The sequence below is a fragment of the Triticum urartu genome, chromosome 2, assembly GCF_003073215.2.
Source record: "Triticum urartu cultivar G1812 chromosome 2, Tu2.1, whole genome shotgun sequence".
In the NCBI taxonomy this organism is placed as follows: Eukaryota; Viridiplantae; Streptophyta; class Magnoliopsida; order Poales; family Poaceae; genus Triticum; species Triticum urartu.
Genome location: NC_053023.1, coordinates 248,368,563 through 248,389,485, shown reverse-complemented (window position 1 = coordinate 248,389,485; position 20,923 = coordinate 248,368,563).

The window sequence follows — 20,923 nt, the reverse complement described above, 5'->3', positions numbered from 1 at the left end:
CGCCAGGAGAACGACCCCGAAGCCCAAGAAGAAGAAGACTACATCTGACTTATTCCACCTGGATGATGCTTCTGAGTCGGAGGTAGCCCTTGACTCCCTTGGCCAGTTTTTAACTACCTTATTGACACTGACTATTGCTAGGACGACACGGGGGCCAGCCAGTCCGTGGAAGAAGAGGTAACTAATTCCTCCGACTCGGCCCCTTTGCCAAGATAGAAACTTCGACTATTAACCCGGAAAGTAAGGTTTTTGCACCCTTTGGATTATCTGGACCCTCATTTTCTTTTGGAAAAGCAGCAACATGAGAGCCGCCGTCAGGCCCGGACTAATGACGACGATGAGCCACCTTCCGATTTACAATAAACTCTTGAAAAACGCCAGAATGAGGTTTCTTTCATCTTTGTCTTTTGCTTCCATTAATGGACCTATTCCCTTGCATCACTAACTTTATTTTACCTTTGCAGGAGGTTTCTCGCTCTTCAGGCAACTCGTCGCAAACTCAATTTCCGACTTTCAAGACTACCCCTTGGTAAGCACAATCATCTTTCTTCTGCATCTTTAAAACTGCATCATTGCACTAACTGTCTCATAAAATATTTCTTACTAGTCAAGCCAAATCCAAGAAGGCCAAGGTGATTAACCCGACAGAAGACCCGAAAGTTCCTGCACCTGAGCCGGCCATGCCAACTCCCTTTCAAACTGAAGCACCATAAGACTCGGCTGTTCATACTCAATTGGACCATCCTGAGTTGTCAGCTGATGAGGCCACCCTTAATCCGACCATTACTGAACCATCTATCTCAGCTAACCCGCCAACAACTTCGGATACTGACGTTTTGATTACCGGTAGCCGGTTTGTTGAACCGAGGACCCCCACTGTATTAGCCCGGTATACTGCTAAGCAAGAGGCTTTAGAGAAGCAGAAAGTGCGGTTTAATATCTCCCATCACGCTCACCTCAATGTCAATGATGTACTGTCCGGCTATCTCAGTCACATGCACTCCAGCCGTGAATGGGAAATCGAGATGGTCAACCAATTGCAGCTAAAATAGGAGGTATGTTCTACGGTTTACTTATACTCTGCCAGCCCCCAGTCTTTGGATGATGAACTTGAATGATCTGTAGACTTTATGATATAAGTTCATACTTTGCCTCTAGGTTTTTCGAAAGTCCAATAGAGTAGCATAAACATCACCTGTAGTCCCCAAGGGCCGGCTCAATTTATCATAAATGAACCGGTACTTAATTGAATATCTGTCTTTTACTAGTCCCAATAAGTATTGTGATCCAGCTCAATCTTGAAAAAACTTTCTGAATATCATGCATTAGCCCCCAAGTGCGAAGAGTTGTTACTTTGTAAAACCCTTGGGACTTGAAACATATAAAAGTCATAAAAAATTGCTTTGGCAGACATTAGCCCCCAAGTGTCAAGGGGTATTGTAGTGCAAAGTACTTGAGAATTGAACCCTTATAACTTTTAGCTTAAGTCTTGACACACCTATGAATGTTTTGTAGAACGCCTTATCTGAGTTGGACTCTCAATTGACAGATGCCAAGACCCGGCTAGCGGATCAGGAAGCAGAGATAAAGACTGCTAATTCCAAACTTCAATTGAGTCTCTCTGAGACAGAAAAATTTAAGACCAGTTTGACTGAGAAGAAGAAATCATGGGCCGATGAGAAGACCTTGCTGATACAACGTGCCAAGATAGCAGAGGCGGCTCATGAGGAGGTTACCACGGAGCTCGCCGTCTTAAAAAAACGTGTATCTCAAATGGTCTCCTCCATCTTCGGTAAGTCATTTGTGTTAATCACTTAATACTTTATTTTTACCAAGAATGTAAATCGCATGCTTAACCTTTGTTAAAATACTTACAGGTCCGTGGAGTAACAACCTGAGCCAGGAGAGTGTGACAAAGCTTAAGGCGGTTTATACCTTGGTGGAACAACTTTATACGGGGGCTCAACAGGCGCTTGCTGCTATATCTCCTGCCAATCAAGGACCCAACCGCCTAAGTGATGTTTTGAAGAAGTTATCGATCTTACCCGCCAGGTTTCAAGAGGTCAAACGATCCTGTGCCAGGGCCGGAGCCCTGACTTCCCTGAGCCACTCCAAAGCCTGGGTGCCGGATTTACACGTTTGACGTGGCTAAGGGGTACCCTACTGTGAAGGAAACGGGACTCCATTTGACCAAGATGGCTTTATTGCCTGTGTGAGGGGAGTTCGTCCTCAAGCTACCATTCTTGGAGAGGAGACCAACATCGACAAATATAAATCGGGTTTTGTTATGGAGAATAAGAAGATGGCGACTCCCTCTTACAAGGTGACAGATCTTATCCCGCCGGTTCGCCAACACACTTTTGCCCTGGAAGTCGACCCAGTCGGCCTGATTGACGATGAAGCGAAGTTCATTGCTCTGAATGGCTTTGACTGGTCCAATCCTAGCTTCCAACCAGTAGAGGGAGGTGAACCGGCGAGGGGAGAATCATAACCATCTTTTGGGCTCTCAAAGCCTTGTAATAGATTAGTTTGAAAACTGCATGTTTTGCCTATGCCATCGTGCATAAAATGTTGCATATGACTCTTTGCCAATTATTTCAATATATATATGCAGCACATCCGTGATTATATCTGCAATGTTTTACCTCTGTTCCTGTAAAAAATTAAAAAGATGTCCTAGCGGTTTAGCACCGGACAAGTCAAAACACCCGGTATATGACTTATGAAACTATCATAGTGGAAAAGACAGAACCAGATGTAAGATAAACAAGGCTGAAAAGACCTTTGATTAACGAAAAAACACAGAGAAGCCTCTTCATGAATGACACTATCATACATGTGTTCTTTGAATCTGGACTGCCAGTTTACATGACCCGGATGATGAGGTTGATAACCCAATCTTTTGTAGATGTCAATACTTCCATATGTATAACAACTATTATGCCTTGGCAAATCATTGTCAAATAACCGAGCCGGTTTAATTTGAAACCATACTGACAGTTAAATTTGAGATGATAAAAAACAGTAAGACAAAACACTAGGCTTCAGACAATGTAAATCAAAATATTTAAATAAAAACTGGAGGCTTCTAATTCGAATACGATCAGTAAACCGGACCAAAGGGGTTAAGCTAAGATTTGAATACGACCATATAGCCCCTAGTGGCTTTGGCGTTGTGCCGATCAAGAGGGTACCGACAGCTATGTTCTCTTTGGTTCGAATACGACCTATGTTTGAACAGGAAGCCCCCAAATCACCTTGAGAGGTTTTCAACGACCCTCATTCGAATACGATCCAAGTCGGACCCAAAAGGGGTTAAGCTATGATTCGGATACGATCAAGAAGCCCCCTAGTGAGTTTGGCTTTGAGCCGATCTAGAGGGTTACGACAGCTATGTTCTCTTTGGTTCGAATACGGCCCATGTTTGAACAGGAAGCCCCCTACTGACCATGAAGTTTATGTCTAGATTCAAATATGATCCTGAGCCGGACCAAAAGTGTTAAGCTAGATTCGGATACGATCAATCCCTTAATAGTCATTTAAATAATGAAAATAGTAAAGATATATGATCATTGAAGAGGAAAAGGACAGAGGTCATGCTTTATTACTTATCATAATATATACTACGTCAAAGTATGTACATGATGAGAGCCGGTGGCTTAAGTATAGTATGGCCGAAGCTGAGCAATGTTCCATGGCCGGCGGGTCTCCTCCTCTGACTTACGTGAGTCTTTGTGCTCTCGAACATCAATGATGTAATATGACCCGTTGTTAAAGTTCTTGCTGACCACAAAGGGTCCTTCCCAAGGCGGGGATAGTTTGTGTGCATCAGACAGATCCTGTATGAGCCGGAGCACCAGATCACCTTCTTGAAAGGTCCTAAACTTAACCCGGTGGCTGTGATAATGGTGCGGGTCCTATTGATAAGTTGTTGATCGAGCCGCCGCCAAATCTCTCTCCTCATGTAACAAGTCAAGTGCATCCTGTCGGGCTTGTTCGTTATCAGATTCAACGTAAGCCGCCACACGAGGCGAGTCATGAGGGATGTCACTAGGCAGCACTGCTTCTGCTCCATAAACCATGAAGAAATGTGTATAACCTATAGACCTGTTAGGAGTGGTATTGATACTCCACAGCACCGAGGGTAATTCCTCTACCCAACAACCCGGCATCCGTTGTAAGGGAATCATAAGCCGGGGCTTGAGACCTTTTAAGATTTCCTGATTTGCTCTCTCAGCTTGACCATTGGATTGGGGGTGAGCTACTTACGAAACATCAAGCCGGATATGCTCACATTGACAAAACTCCTCCATAGCACCTATGGACAAATTAATTAGTGCCATTGTCAGTTATAATGCTGTGTGGAAAACCAAAGCAAAAAATCACCTTTTTCATGAACTGAACCGCCGTGGCTGCATCACACTTGCTCACTGGCTCTGCCTCAACCCATTTTGTGAATTTGTCAACTGCCACCAAAAGATGTGTCTTTTTATCTTTGGACCTTTTGAAAGGTCCAACCATGTCAAGCCCCCAGACTGCAAGCGGACAAGTGATTGGAATCATCCACAACTCTTGAGCCGGCACATGCGCTCGTCGTGCAAATTTTTAACATCCATCACACCTACTGACCAACTCCTCCGCATCAGCGTGAGCCGTTAGCCAGTAAAAACCATGATGAAAAGGTTTGGCCACAAGAGACTTTGACCCGGCGTGATGACCACGATCCCCTTCATGGATCTCACGAAGCATTTCTTGACCTTCTACAGGAGAAACTCAATGTTGAAACGCTCCAGTGACGCTGCGATGATACTACTCACCGTCAGAAATTGTCATTGACTTGGACCGCCGGGTTATCTGTCGGGCCAGGGTCTCGTCCTCTAGCAACTCGCCCTGGGTCATGTAAGCCAAGAATGGTACTGTCCAATCTGGAATGACATGAAGAGCCGCCACTAACTGTGACTCCGTGTCAGGTATGGCCAAATCTTCCTTTGTAGGCAACTTAACAGACGGGTTATGTAAAACATCTAAATAGGTGTTAGGTGGCACCGGCTTACGCTGAGATCCGAACCGGCTTAAGGCATCGGCTGTTTCATTCTTTCTATGGTCAATGTGTTCCACTTGATAACCCTTAAAATGCCTTGCAACAGCGTCGACCTCGCGGCGATAAGCCACCATGAGAGGATCTTTGGAATCCCACTTGCCTGACACCTGACGAGCCACCAAATCTGAGTCGCCAAGGCACCGTACACGGCTAAGACTCATCTCTTTAGCCATTCGAAGACCATGGAGCAAGGCTTCATATTCTGCTGCGTTGTTAGTACAAGGAAACATCAATCGCAATACATAACAAAACTTTTCACCTCAAGGAAAAGTTAAAACAACTCCAGCCCCCGAGCCTTCCAACTATCTGGACCCATCAAAATGAATCGTCCAATATGTGTTGTCTGGCTTTTCTTCAGGTGTCTGTGACTCTGTCCAATCGTTAATGGAATCGACCAGCGCTTGAGATTTGATCGCAGTACGTGGCACACACTTTAAACCATGAGACCCAAGTTCAATGGCCCAGTTGGCGACTCGTCCTGTGGCTTCTCTATTTTGAATAGTATCTCCTCAAGGAGCAGAGCTAACCACAGTGATAGGGTGACCCTGGAAGTAATGCTTGAGCTTCCGTCTTGCCATGAATACCCCATAAACAAGCTTCTGCCAATGTGGGTACATTTGCTTAGATCAATGAGCACCTTACTAACATAGTAAACCGGCCGCTGAACTGGATGTTCCTTGCCAATTTCCTTGCGCTCCACCACAATTGCCACACTAACAGCACATGAGTTAGTAGCCACATATAATAACAATGGCTTCTTCTCAATAGGAGCAGCAAGAACCGGCGGCTCAGCGAGCTGTCTCTTCAGATCCTCAAAGGCAGAGTTAGCAGCGTCACTCCAAAAAAAGTCATCTGCTTTTTTCATCATTTGATACAATGACATAGCCTTCTCACCCAACCAGCTTATAAACCGGCTTACAGCTGCAACACGGCCTGCCAGCCACTGAACATCATTGATGCACGCCGGTTTAGCCGAAGATGTGATTGCCTTAATTTTCTCTGGGTTAGCCTCAATGCCTTTGTTAGACACCAAAAAACCCTAGAGTTTGCTAGCTGGGACTCCAAAAACACACTTGGCTGGGTTAAGCATCATTTTGTAGACCCGGAGGTTATCAAAGATCTCCTTCAGATCAGTTACCAAGGTTTCCTTCTCTCTAGATTTCACCACTATATCATCCACATAAGCATGAACATTACACCCAATCCGATTGTGAAGGCAATTCTGCACACATCATTGATAAGTCGCCTGGGCACTCTTAAGCCCAAAAGGCATAGACACATAGCAGAAGGCTCAAAATGGAGTGATGAAAGCTGTCTTCTCCTGGTCCTTAACTGCCATCTTGATCTGATGATAACCCGAATAGGCATCCAAAAAACTCAAATGCTCGCAACCCGTCGTAGCATCAATGATCTGATCAATACGAGCGAGTGCAAAAGGGTCAGCCGGACAAGCCTTCTTTAAATCGGTGTCATCTACACACATATGCCAGGTGTCGTTCTTTTCGAGTACAAGCACCAGGTTAGCCAACCACTTCGGGTGAAAAACTTCAACAATGAACCCTGCCGCCAAGAGCCGGGCCACCTCTTCGACAATAGCCTTGTGCCTTTCCTCGTTAAACCGTCGAAGAAACTGCCTGACCGGCTTAAATTTTGAATCAATATTGAGAGTGTGCTCAGCGAGTTCTCTCGCGACACCCGGCATGCCAGAAAGCTTCCATGCAAAGATGTCCTGGTTCTCACAGATGAACTCGATGAGCGCGCTTTCCTATTTTGGATCCAAGTTAGCACTAATAATGAACTGTTTGGATGAGTTGCCAGGCACAAAATCAACCATCTTGGTGTCATTAGCTAATTTGAATTTCAACACCAGTTCATCCTCCGTAATTGGCTTCTTCAAAGACGTCATGTCTGTCGGGTCAACATTATCTTTATAAAACTTTAATTCCTCTGTTGCACAAACAGCCTCAGCATAAGCAACTTGACCTTCTTTACATTCCAGGGCTATTTTCCGGCTTCCATGTACTATGATTATGCCTTTATAACCCGGGATCTTGAGCTGTAGATATACATAACACGACCGAGCCATAAACTTGGCATAAGCCAGCTGTCCAAACAGGGCATGATACGGGCTTTTGATTTTAATCACTTCAAAAGTTAACTTCTCAGCCCTAGAATCGTATTCATCCCCAAAGGCTACTTCTAGCACAATCTTACCAACTGGGTATGCCGACTTACCAGGTACCACACCATGAAAAACAGTATTGGATTGTTTAAGACTCTTGTCAGTCAACCCCATGCGACGAAACGTCTCATAGTAGAGGATGCTGATGCTACTGTCTCCATCCATGAGCACCTTAGTAAACTTATATCCACCAACCTGAGGCGCCACCATCAAAGCCAAGTGACCCGGATTATCAACCCGGGGAGGGTGATCCTCCCTACTCCACACAATAGGGTGTTCTGACCATCTCAAATAGCGTGGAACCGCTGGCTCAATAGCGTTTACAGCCCTCTTGCACAAACTAGTGGTAAATATGTGGTACTGCCCACTGTTCAGCTGTTTTGGGTTACTTTGATATCCGGACTTCTGCTGTTGTTGCTGCTGATTACTTTGGCCGGATTGCTGCTTATAACCACCTTGGTTACCCGGATGGCCCTGGCCGTGAAAACCGCCTCCGCCTGAGCCGGCGCCCGGGACATGAAAGCCGCCACCGCCTGAACCGCCGCAGGTCCGTGGTTAGCATCGAACATGTTGGAATTTTTAAACGCCTTCATTATCATACAATTCTTCCAGGGATGGGCAGCTAGCTTCTCCCGAGTGTCGTCTCTCGGACAGGGTTCATTCAGTAGTTGCTCAAGGGTGGGACCTGACCCCCCTGACCGAGGAGGTGGCCTCCCCTTGCGTTGTTGGTTGTTTGTTGTTGGTTGTGCGGCAGAGTCTCGTCCCGAAAGGTTGCTTCTTATTTTTTTCTCATCGAAAGACTTCATATAGGAGAAGATGGACGTCGGAAACCCACCAGGGGGCCCACGAGGTAGGGGGCGCGCCCTAGGGGGGGGCGCCCCCCACCCTCGTGAGCAGGGTGTGGGCCCCCTGGACTTCATCTTTGGCAAGGATTTTTCTTTATTTATTTTAAGATATTCCGTGGAGTTTCAGGACTTTTGGAGTTGCACAGAATAGGTCTCTAATATTTGCTCCTTTTCCAGCCCAGAATTCCAGCTGCCGGCATTCTCCCTCTTTATGTAAACCTTGTAAAATAAGAGAGAATAGCCATAAATATAGTGACATAACGTGAAATAACAGCCCATAATGCAATAAATATCGATATAAAAGCATGATGCAAAATGGACGTATCAGTCGCCGCGCAGGGTGCTGCCCCGAAGACAGCGACGACGACGGTGGGCTTGGCCTGGACGACGGCCGTGATGGCATGGAAGGCGAACTTGCCCTTGGCGATGGCCGCGGCTCGTCCAGCAGCGACGGCTCCTCCTCCTGCGAGAGCACCTGCAGCGGTGGCTATGACCAGCCGCCGCACCGTTGGGCTCGCTTCGAGATTGGCGGCGGGTCGTCCCGCCACGCTCAGGTGAAGCGAGAGGAGGGCCCTTGCTGAGCCCGGGGGGGGGGGGGGGGGGGGGGGGGCCTTGGAGCCAACCCTCGTGTGTTGCTGTGGCTGTGCATGTCGATTTACTTTATCCTTCCTTTTCTTCCTACATAATAAAGAAAAAACAAGCATGGGGCCCTTTGGGGGCGTGTAATGGACTATGGTATTTACACTACTATGTTATGCTTATTGCTCCGATGCGTACGGTAGGATACTTAGCTTGATGCGCTTGCGGTAGCTCCCCTCCTCACGAGGACGCGCGCGTCCCACTATCTGGTGCGGCCCTTGTTGCTGTCGGCTCAGGAGTCTCCGACCTCAGGGGGTGTCACGAGGTTGCGGAGTCATTCGAAAGCTCTTTTGGGTGTCCTTGTTCTTCGTTGTGCGAGCCCTCAGGCGTGAGCCTATCGTGGCTCAGTGCACCGCGTCGCAATACCCAGGGGGCATGGACATCAACAGGGTGCGTACATCACGAGCTTGCCCGAGGGTGTCTCGCGAGGATAGAAGAAGCCAGAGCTTCAATGGATTGGGGCTACGGCGAAGTGTCTTTGCCGCGTGAGGCATGCCCATCTGGCGCACACACCTGCCCAGCCCCCTCGCGCGAGACGCGTGAGAAGGAGCGGCGGGCAACTGCCACGCCTCCAAAACCAAGACCAAAACGCAAAAGAGAAAACAGAGGGTGAAGTCGGTCAAGCAACTGAAAGCATGCGAACTCCAAATTCATTAAAAGGTTGCAAACTAGATACAGAAAGCAAATGAATAGCTGTGTCTGGCACCTAGTCTAGTCTTCTCACTAGCGCAGAGCTAACTGCTGCCACTAGGATGTGGGAGGGTGCCCCCAAGGCCCGAGGGCGGGTCTGTGGAGAATCCAGGGTGTGTACAGTCCCACTCATTATTACATGAGAGTGCCACGGGCGAACACCTTCACAGGCACTGTGCCTTGCTTCATGGGTAGAACCTTCGGAGGTGCTGGATGTTCCAGGCGTTCTGGATGGGGATCCCGTCCTGCTCTCTAGGCGTGCGACGCTCGGCCTGGAGACGCGGGCGAACCTAAACGGGCCCTCCCACATGGGTGAGAGCTTATGTAGCCCTTCCCTGGAGAGAACCCGCCGTAGGACAAGATCTCCCACCTCGAGCGTCCTGGACTGGACGCTGCGGTAGTGGTACCGCCGCAGAGCCTGCTGGTACCTTGCCACTCGGAGCGAGGCTTGACGGCGGCATTCCTCCCCCAGCACGAGGCCCATCCCCAGCTCAGTGTCCTGGCATGCCTCGTCGAATGCGAAGACTCGTGCGGAGTGATGCCTGATCTCATGTGGGTGAACCGCTTCAGCTTCTTAGATGAGGAAGAACGGAGCTTCGCCGCTTGGCTTGGTCGCAATGGTGCGGATGGAACACAACACGGACTAGACCTCATTGAGCCAGCCCCTGCCGCATGCCTCAAGCTTCTTCTTGAAGGTTCTTCTGTTGAGGCCCCTCGGGACCTCCGCATTGGCGTGCTCAGCCTAGCCGTTGCTCCTTGGGTGTGTTACCGAGGCATAGCATATCTGCGTTCCAAGGTTAGCACAGTATGTTTTGAAGAGGTCACTAGTGAACTGCGAGCTATTATCGATGATGATGCGGTTAGGGACTCCGAAGTGGCTCACGAGGCCCCTGGTGGACTTGACCGCTGAGCCGGCCAGGATGGTGTGGACTGCTTCCACCTCTGCCCATTTGGTGAACTTGTCGATGGCGACATAGAGGTAGCGGTATCCCCCGGGTGCTCGGGGGACCGGACCCAAGATGTCCAGCCCCCAAAGCGCAAATGGCTACGAGAGTGCGATGCTATGGAGGCCCTGGGAAACCTGGTGTATTTGCTTGGCATGGAACTGGCAGGCTTCACGTGACCTCACCAGGTTGGTCACGTCGTTGAGCATCGTGGGCCAGTAGAATCCGCTGCGGAACGCCTTGCCCACGAGGGTGCGTGATGATGAATGGTGCCCGCAGTCTCCGCCGTGTATGTCGGCTAACAGCTCGTGCCCCTATTCCCTGGAAATGCACCGCGAGGGAACATCGTTTGGTCATTTTCGAAAAAATTCACCGTCCTGAATGCAGTAGGCTGTGGCCTGCCGAGCTACTCGCTCGGTGTTTTCTTCCTTCTCAGGTAGGGTTCCCTAAAGCAAGTACGCCTTGAATTCTTTGGTCCAGCACCCCTCCTGAGACTCAGGCGCAAGGATCAGGCGCACACCTGAGGTCGGGCCGTAGGTCAGGTCCCCCGAGGTTGGTGCTGGCGGGAGCTCCTCTTGAGGCAGTGCCAACTCCGCAGTAGTATGGGCCACTGAGGGCTTGAAGAGCCGTTCTTCGAAGACTCCAGGCTCCTTGTTCATGCCGCGGGGCAAGTGCAGCAGCTCCAGGCCCAGGAATTGCTTCTTCATCTTGCGTACCTCCACCAAGTATGCCTCCATGTGTTCATCCTTCGGCTCGTACACTTTGTTGGAGAAGTTGATAAGGAGCTGAGAGTCGCCTTTGATGGTGAGGCGCTTCACGCCCAAAGCGGCTGCGGCATTGAGGCCGGCGATCAAGCCTTCGTACTCCGCGATGTTGTTGGAGTCCTTTTCACTGTGTTGGAAGCAGAGTTGCACGGCGTAGTACAGCTTGTTCGGAGTAGGCGAAACAAGCACGGCTCCAGCCCCTGTGCCCTGTCGTGCGAAGGCACTGTCAAAGTACATGACCCAGCCATATGGTGCTTCGTCCCCTGGTGAGAGTGTCTGGTCCTCGCCTGGCTCTGGCCCTGGGGCATCAGTCCACTCTGCCACGAAGTCGGCAAGCGCAGCCCTCTTGATGACCCTGGTGGTGCTGAACTCTAGTTGAAATGCCGGTAGATGGATGTTCCATTCGGCGACTCTACCTGCGACGTGGGGATCCGGAGTACCCTCTCCAGTGGGTAAGCCGAAACGACCTTGATGGGGTGCCCTTGGAAGTAGTGGCATAGCTTGTGTGAGGCGACGAGGAGAACGAGCAAGAGCTTTTGCGGCATGGGGTAGCATGCCCGCGCGTCCCGTAGCACCATGCTGGCGAAGTATACTGGGTGCTGGACGCGGGCGGAAGCATTGGTGGAGTCCGACGCCTCGTGAGGATGGAGGACCTGATGAGTTTGGTCGCCCGTTGGGGCAACTATGGCATCGCGAGCGCCGCCTTGTGGAACCTGGTCATCCGTTGGTGTCATCGAGGCTTCAGGGACGCCGTCCTGAAGTTGCGTCGCCTTGTCCTACCATGGGGCATTGCCCGGCAGGCCCATGGTTTGGTGCTCCTCCCGGACCGCCACTAGCACTGCGCTAGTAGAGTGAGGTGCGGCGGCCACGTAAAGCACCAAGGGCTCGAGGGGGCACGGCGCCACCATCACCGGTGGGCTGGTTAGGTATCTCTTGAGATCTTGAAATGCCGCGTCAGCCTCCGGAGTCCACTCGAACGACACCTTCTTCTTCATCAGTTTGAAAAATGGGAGAGCGCGCTCCCCCAGCTTGGAGATGAAGTGCCCAAGTGAGGTCACACAGCCCGCCAGCTTTTCCATTTCCTTAAGATTCTGTGGTGGACTCATCCTTCTATTGCCTTGACCTTCTCCGGATTTTCCTCGATCCCCCTATGTGACACAAGAAGGTCCAACAGCTTGCCGAAGGGGACGCCAAACATACATTTTTCCTGATTGAGTCGCAGGTCCACCTCATGCAGGTTAGCGAACGTCTCTTCCAGGTCCTTGATGAGGGTCCTAGCCTCCCGAGATTTCACCACTATGTCGTCGACGTAGGGCTCAGTGTTCCTCCCGAGCTGCTGGCCCAAAGCGATGAGCATGAGCCGTTGGAAGGTTGCCCCAGTGTTGTGTAGCCCAAAGGGATTGCATGCGTAGCAGTACACCCCACACGGGGTCAGGAAGGCCGTCTTCTTGACATCCTGCACCACCATCTTGATTTGGTGATACCCTGAGAATGCTTCCAGGAAGCACATCAGGTCGCATTCTGCAGTGGAGTCAACGATCTGGTCGATGCTCGGTAGCGGGAAGAGGTCTTGAGGGCATGCCTTATTGAGGTTGGTGAAGTCGACGCACATGCGTTCCTTCCCGCCCTTCTTAGGGATCACGACGGGGTTCGCTAGCCATTCCGGGTATCACATCTCACGAATGATGCTACCGTCCAGCAACGTGCGGGTTTCTGGGACAATGAACGACTGCTTCCCTAAGGACTGCCGCCGTGCCTTCAGCTTCACCGGGCGTACATTCAGGCATACATTGAGGTGATGCTAAATCACCCCATTGGGAGTCCGGCCCGGTCCTTGGGCTCCCACGCGAACACCTCCTTGTCCGAGCACAGGAAATCGACCAGCGCCTTTTCATGGTACGAGGCGTGGTTGGTGCCTATGGTGAAGGTGGCTCCTGACGCCCCATCTTGGTCAACCGGTACTTGCTTCGCCTCGGACTGATCTTGAGAGAACAACTGCTTCTTCCCCGGACCAGCCCCCGGGGCCTCTGGGACCTCCACCGCCTCCGGCCGCGTGACAGCCACGGCCTTGAAGGCAATCTTGAGAGCCGCCAGTGCTTCCTTGGTGTCCCCGGCCATGGTGAGGATGCCGCTGCTCCCTGGCATGTTCATGAGCTTGTAGGCAGGGTGAGTCACTGCCATGATCTTGGCCAAGGCCAAGTACCCAAGGATGGCGTTGTACGTGAGGCCGATGTGGGCGATGACGACGTCGATGAGCTCGGTGCGGTAGTGTCGCGGGTGCCAAAGGTGACTGGGAGGCGGATCTGCCCCAGGAGGCTAGTGGAGCCATCGACGACCCCACAGAACGACTTGCTGGGGCTAAGCCGCCGTGTGACACGTGGAGAAAGCCAAAAGCTTCCAGGGAGAGCACATTGAGCCCGGCCCCGCCGTCGATGAGGGTCTTAGTTACCGCCATGTTACAGATGGTGGGGGTACAGAGCATCGGGAGCGCACTCGTGCCCGCGGTGGTCACTAGATGGTCTCTTGAGTCGAAGGTGAAGTCGGCCTCAGGTGCCACCCACCCCGGAGGAGCCCCCTGTCACACGCATACGGCACCTGCTTGACAAAAGAACTGCTTGATATGGCAGTCCGAGGGTGGCGCCTGAGAGCCGCCGAGGAGGGCTACGATGGCGTGGAGCAGTGGTGCCACAAAGTGCGCGATGAAGAGGCCTCGCAGCTCCTCCCAGGTGGCCACATAGGTCTTTGGCAGATGGACAAGCCAGGCGCATGGTATGCCCATGAGGGCCATGTGGAACCAATTAGCCATGATCTTGTCGCCACCGTCTTCCGCCTAGATGGCCTTGTCATACGCCCGGAGGAAGCTTCCTGGGTCTGCCATGCCGTCGTAGCGAGGTGGCATCTCCGTCTTGAACTTGCGCGGCCACCGTACCAGCCGCAAGGCGGGGTGAAGGCCCGTAGCTCCACAGCACCTCCGCACGAGCCTGCCGGTCTGGACGGAGGAGCAGCATTCGCCATGAGGCTGGAATGGGGGAGCAAAGCAGGCAGAGCGGAGAGGCAAAGGTTCGACAAACCCCTACCTGGTGTGCCAAATATTAGATTCATGGCTTCGTAGACCCTCGACAGGTTCGAATACTGGGGTGCGCACGAAGAATACTCATTCCCCAACTCGCTCGCTAACGATCCCATGGCCATACTTGACACACTCAAAAAACGAGGGACACAGCGATTTATCCTGGTTCATGACACCTTGAGGTGTAATAACATAATCCAACTTTGTGGTGGATTGCCTCGAGGGGTTGAGGATGAACTAGTATAGTGGATGAACAGCCTCAGGAGGTGACGTGTTCTTGGGCTCGATGAGCTTGTGAGCTGGTCAGGGTGGAATGGATCCCATCCTAGATGCCTCTCTATGGTGGTGGCTAAGTCCTATTTATAGTGGCCTTGGTCCTCTTCCCAAATGTTAGGCGGGAAGGGATCCCACAACGGCCAAATTTGAAGGGAGACACCTATTACAAGCTATCCTAACAAACGTAGTCTTCACCTGCAAAAGGCTCTGGTGGTGAAGCTGTCGTGGGCTCCGCAATGATCTCCGTCCTGCCGTCTTCGCGGTCTTGATCTTGTTACACCAGTATGGAAACCTTTGCTTGATTCCTCGGGAATCCATGCCTACGCATGCCTCCTTAGCACCAAAAAGGAAACTCGTACACCACGCCTGCTGGCGCCCGCATGGCTTTGGTCATCATGGCTCACGTCATGTGGTCCTCGCGAGGTGCGCCTTGCCTTGATATCTTCGATCCTCAGGAGCCAGCCTAGTGAGGCCACCCCCAGGGAGGTCTTGGTGTCATCCGCCTCTTGGGGCTTTGCCGTTCGCGAGGGTCTTGAGTCATTGTCGCTGGAATTGGGCCATACCAGGCCGCTGATGGAGCCACACCATGGGCCGCAGGCAGGCAAGTCTGGGCACCTTCGTTTCCAGAACACCAACAGTCGCAGCCTCTTCCGCAACTGTGTCCCAGTATAACTTATCCATGCAAATGATTGCGTCTTTCTCGTCTGACTGGATGGAAATGACTCCTACCGTACCTAGCATCTTCAAAGTGTTGTAGGCATAGTGGGATGCCACCGTGAATTTTGCCGGAGCTGTACGTCCAAGCATCCCATTGTACGGCAGGAGGAGGTCGACCACATCAAACACAACCTTCTCAGTCTGGTAGTTCAATTCTCCCCCAAATGTCACTGGCAACGTGGTCTTTCCCTTAGGATGACTCCTATCAGGATTGACTCCTTGAAACATGCCCTGGACCTTTAGTTCCTCCTCTGCTATCTCGAGCTTGCTGATAACCTTTGGGGAAATAAGATTCAACCTAGCCCCGCCGTCAACCAACATCTTTGTGACTTTGAGGTTGCGAATTGTAGGCGAGACCAACAACGACAAACACCGCATCGCCAAAAATGATGGGCGTGCATGACCATTTGAGCGGCTTGCGAGACTCTGCAGGTAGCTCCACGACATTGACCTCACACGTCCACCATTTAAGTTGGCAGCGAGAGGAGTGTAAAGATGCACCCCCGTTAATGCACAGGGCATCAGTGGCCTTCTGGAATTCCTGTTCGTTGGTTTCCTCTAATCATTGCAACCATCCTTCTCACGGCCCTTGGCGGGTATTCCTTGGTTCCGAAGAGCCTTGCCGGGTTGATTTGCTTCACTGCCTCGGTCCTTCATGCCAGTGCCATTTCGACATTTTTCCTTGTCACGCTTCTCATATTCAGCCCTACACTTCTTGGCGAGTTGTTCAACCTAATGACACTCTTGGAGATCGTGGCCTTTGGTCCAATGAATCTTGCAATACGACCCATCGCCTTTCCCTGCCTTCTCGGTAGCCACAACCTCCTGGCAGTCAGTGCACGCGGCAGCTTCCTTGCCGGGGGGCTTCCGCCCTCGCCTTCTAGCCGATAATAGGCGTGCACGATCCTTCGACGCTCATCACTGCCTTATCCTTGCGCGCTCTTGTTGTGCTTTGCTACGTCTTGAGCTTGCGTTGGTTTTCCCCGAAGAGGAAGGGATGATGCAGCAGAGTAGCGTAAGTATTTCCTTCAGTTTTTGAGAACCAAGGTATCAATCCAGCAGGAGGCCACGCTCAAGTCCCTCGTACCTGCACAAAACGATAGCTACTCGCAACCAACGCGATTAGGGGTTGTCAATCCCTTCATGGTCACTTACGAGAGTGAGATCTGATAGATATAATATTTTTGGTATTTTTGGTATAAAGATGCAAAGTAAAAAGTAAAGGCAAAGTAAAAAGCAAAGCAAGATTAAAGTGATGGAGATTGATATGATGAGAATACACCCGGGGGCCATAGGTTTAACTAGTGGCTTCTCTCAAGAGCATAAGTATTCTACGGTGGGTGAACAAATTACTGTTGAGCAATTGACAGAATTGAGCATAGTTATGAGAATATCTAGGCATGATCATGTATATAGGCATCACGTCCGTGACAAGTAGACCGAAACGATTCTGCATCTACTACTATTACTCCACTCATCGACCGCTATCCAGCATGCATCGAGAGTATTATGTTAAGAACAGAGTAACGCCTTAAGCAAGATGACATGATGTAGAGAGATAAATTCATGCAATATAAAATAAACCCCATCTTGTTATCCTCGATGGCAACGATGCAATATGTGGCTTGCTACCCCTTCTGTCACTGGGAAAGAACACCGCAAGATCGAACCCAAAGCTAAGCACTTCTCCCGTGGCAAGAACTACCAATCTAGTTGGCCAAACCAAATGGATAATTCAAAGAGACTTGCAAAGATAACAAAATCATAAATAAAAGAATTCAGAAAAGATTCAAATATTATTCATAGATAGACTTGATCATAAACCCACAATTCATCAGTCTCAACAAACACACCGCAAAAAGAAGATTACATCGAATAGATCTCCACAAGAGAGGGGGAGAACTTTGTATTGAGATTCAAAGAGAGAGAAGAAGCCATCTAGCTACTAACTATGGACCCGAAGGTCTGAGGTAAACTACTCACACTTCATCGGAGAGGCTATCATGATGTAGAAGCTTCGGAACAGGCCCCAAGATGGGATCTCGTGGATACAGAAAGTTGCGGCGGTGGAATTAGGTTTTCGGCTCCTGTCCTGATCGTTTGCGGGTACGTATGTATATATAGGAGGAAGGAGTACGTCGGTGGAGCACCAAGGGGCCCACGAGGCAGGGGGCGCGACCTAGGGGGGGCGCCCCCCACCCTCGTGGCCTCCTCTTTGACTCCTTGGAGTAGGGTCCAAGTCTCCTGGATCACGTTCGGTGACAAAATCACGTTCCCGAAGATTTTATTGTTTGGACTCCGTTTGATATTCTGTTTCTCCGAAACACTGAAATAGGCAAAAAACAGCAATTCTGGGCTGGGCCTCCGGTTAATAGGTTAGTCCCAAAAATAATATAAAAGTGGAAAATAAAGCCCAATATAGTCCAAAACTGTAGATAATATAGCATGGAGCAATAAAAAATTATAGATACGTTGGAGACGTATCAGGCATCCCCAAGCTTAATTCCTGCTCGTCATCTAGTAGGTAAATAATAAAAAGAGAATTTTTGATGCGGAGTGCTACTTGGCATAATTTCAATGCAAATCTTATTAATTGTGGTATGAACATTCAGATTCGAAAGATTCAAGAGAAAAGTTTATATTAACATAAAAATAATAATACTTCAAGCATACTAACAAAGCAATTATGTCTTCTTAAAATAACATGGCCAAAGAATGTTATCCCTACAAAATCATATAGTCTGACTATGCTCTATCTTCACCACACAAAGTATTTAAATCATGCACAACCCCGATGACAAGCCAAGCAATTGTTTCATACTCTAACTTTTTCAAAACTTTTTCAACCTTCACGCAATACATGAGCGTGAGCCATGGATATAGCACTATAGGTGGAATAGAATGGTGGTTGTGGAGAAGACAAAAAGAAGGGGAAGATAGTCTCACATCAACTAGGCGTATGACGGGCTATGGAGATGCCCATCAATAGATATCAATGTGAGTGAGTAGGGATTTCCATGCAACAGATGCACCAGAGCTATAAATGTATGAAAGCTCAACAAAAGAAACTAGTGGGTGTGCATCCAACTTGCTTGCTCACTAGGACCTAGGGCACTTGAGGAGGCCCATCATTGGAATATACAAGACAAGTTCTATAATGTAAAATTCCCACTAGTATATGAAAGTGATAACATGAGAGTCTCTCTACTATGAAGATCATGGTGCTACTTTGAAGCACAAGTGTGGTAAAAGGATAGTAGCATTGCCCCTTTTTATTTATTTTCTTTTTTTTGGGCCTTCTTTTTTTTCTTTGGCCATTCTCTTTTTTTTGGGACAATGCTCTATTAAATGATGATCATCACACTTTTATTTATTTTCAACTCAATGATTACAACTCGATTCTAAAACAATGCATGACTCTATTTGGATGCCTCCGGCGGTGTACCGGGATATGCAATGAATCAAGAGTGACAAGTATGAAAAAATTATGAACGGTGGCTTTGCCACAAATACTATGTCAACTACATGATCATGCTAAGCAATATGACAATGATGAATGTGTCATGATGAACTAGATGGTGGAAAGTTGCACGGCAATATATCTCAGAATGGCTATGGAAATGCCATAATAGGTAGGTATGGTGGCTGTTTTGAGGAAGGTATATGGTAGGTGTATGATACCGGCGAAAGGTGCGTGGTATTAGAGAGGCTAGCAAAGGTGGAAGGGTGAGAGTGCGTATGATCCATGGACTCAACATTAGTCATAAAGAACTCATATACTTATTGCAAAAATCTAGAAGTTATCAAAGCAAAGTATTACGCACATGCTCCTAGGGGGATAGATTGGTAGGAAAAGACCATCTCTCGTCCCCGACCGCCGCTCATAAGGAAGATAATCAATAAATAAATCATGCTCCGACTTCATCACATAACGGTTCACCATACGTGCATGCTACGGGAATCACAAACTTTAAAATAAGTATTCTTTAAATTCACAACTACTCAACTAGCATGACTTTAATATTATCACCTCCATATCTCAAAACAATTATCATGCTTCAATCTTTTCTTAGTATTCAACACACTCAAAAGAAAGTTTCACAAATCTTTAATACCAAGTATATTATTATTAAGCAAATTACCATGCTATTAAGAGACTCTCAAAATAATTTTAGTGAAGCATGAGAGATCAATAGTTTCTTCAAAACAAATCCACCACCGTTCTCTAAAAGATCTAAGTGAAGCACATAGAGCAAAATTATAACACTCAAAAGATATAAGTGAAGCACATAGAGCAAAACTACTTAGCTCGAAAGATATAAGTGAAGCACATAGAGCAAAAGTACTTAGCTCAAAAGATATAAGTGAAGCACATAGAGCAAAACTACTTAGCTCAAAAGATATAAGTGAAGCACATAGAGTATTCTATCAAATTTTAATTCATGTATGAATCTCTCAAAAGGTGTGTACAACAAGGATGATTGTGGCATACTAAGACACAAAGACACAAATAATAAAAGACGCTCCAAGCAAAACACATATCATGTTGATGAATAAAAATATAGCTCCAAGTAAATTACCAATGGAAGTTGACGAAAGAGGGGATGCCTTCCGGGGCATCCCCAAGCGTTGACTTTTTGCGTAGACTCCCCGGGGGGTGCCATGGGCATCCCCAAGCTTAGGCTCTTGCCACTCCTTGTTCCATAATCCATCAAAATAATTCACCCAAACTTGAAAACTTCACAACAAAAAATTGGCATGTTGAGTTTTTGCATAGACTCCCCGGCAACGGCGCCAGAAATCCTTCTTGCTACGTCTTGAGCTTGCGTTGGTTTTCCCCGAAGAGGAAGGGATGATGCAGCAGAGTAGCGTAAGTATTTCCCTCAGTTTTTGAGAACCGAGGTATCAATCCAGTAGGAGGCCACGCTCAAGTCCCTCGTACCTGCACAAAACGATAGCTACTCACAACCAACGCGATTAGGGGTTGTCAATCCCTTCACGGTCACTTACGAGAGTGAGATCTAATAGATATAATATTTTTGCTATTTTTGGTATAAAGATGCAAAGTAAAAAGTAAAGGCAAAGTAAAAAGCAAAGCAATACTAAATTGATGGAGATTGATATGATGAGAATAGACCCGGGGGGCATAGGTTTCACTAGTGGCTTCTCTCAAGAGCATAAGTATTCTACGGTGGGTGAACAAATTACTGTTGAGCAATTGACAGAATTGAGCATAGTTATGAGAATATCTAGGCATGATCATGTATATAGGCATCACATCCGTGACAAGTAGACCGAAACAATTCTGCATCTACTACTATTACTCCACTCATCGACCGCTATCCAGCATGCATCTAGAGTATTAAGTTAAAAACAGAGTAACGCCTTAAGCAAGATGACATGATGTAGAGAGATAAATTCATGCAATATGAAATAAACCCCATCTTGTTATCCTCAATGGCAACGATGCAATACGTGCCTTGCTTCCCCTTCTGTCACTGGGAAAGGACACCGCAAGATCGAACCCGAAGCTAAGCACTTCTCCCATGGAAAGAACTACCAATCTAGTTGGCCAAACCAAACGGATAATTCAAAGGGACTTGCAAAGATAACCAATCATACATAAAAGAATTCAGAAAAGATTCAAATATTATTCATAGATAGACTTGATCATAAACCCACAATTCATCGGTCT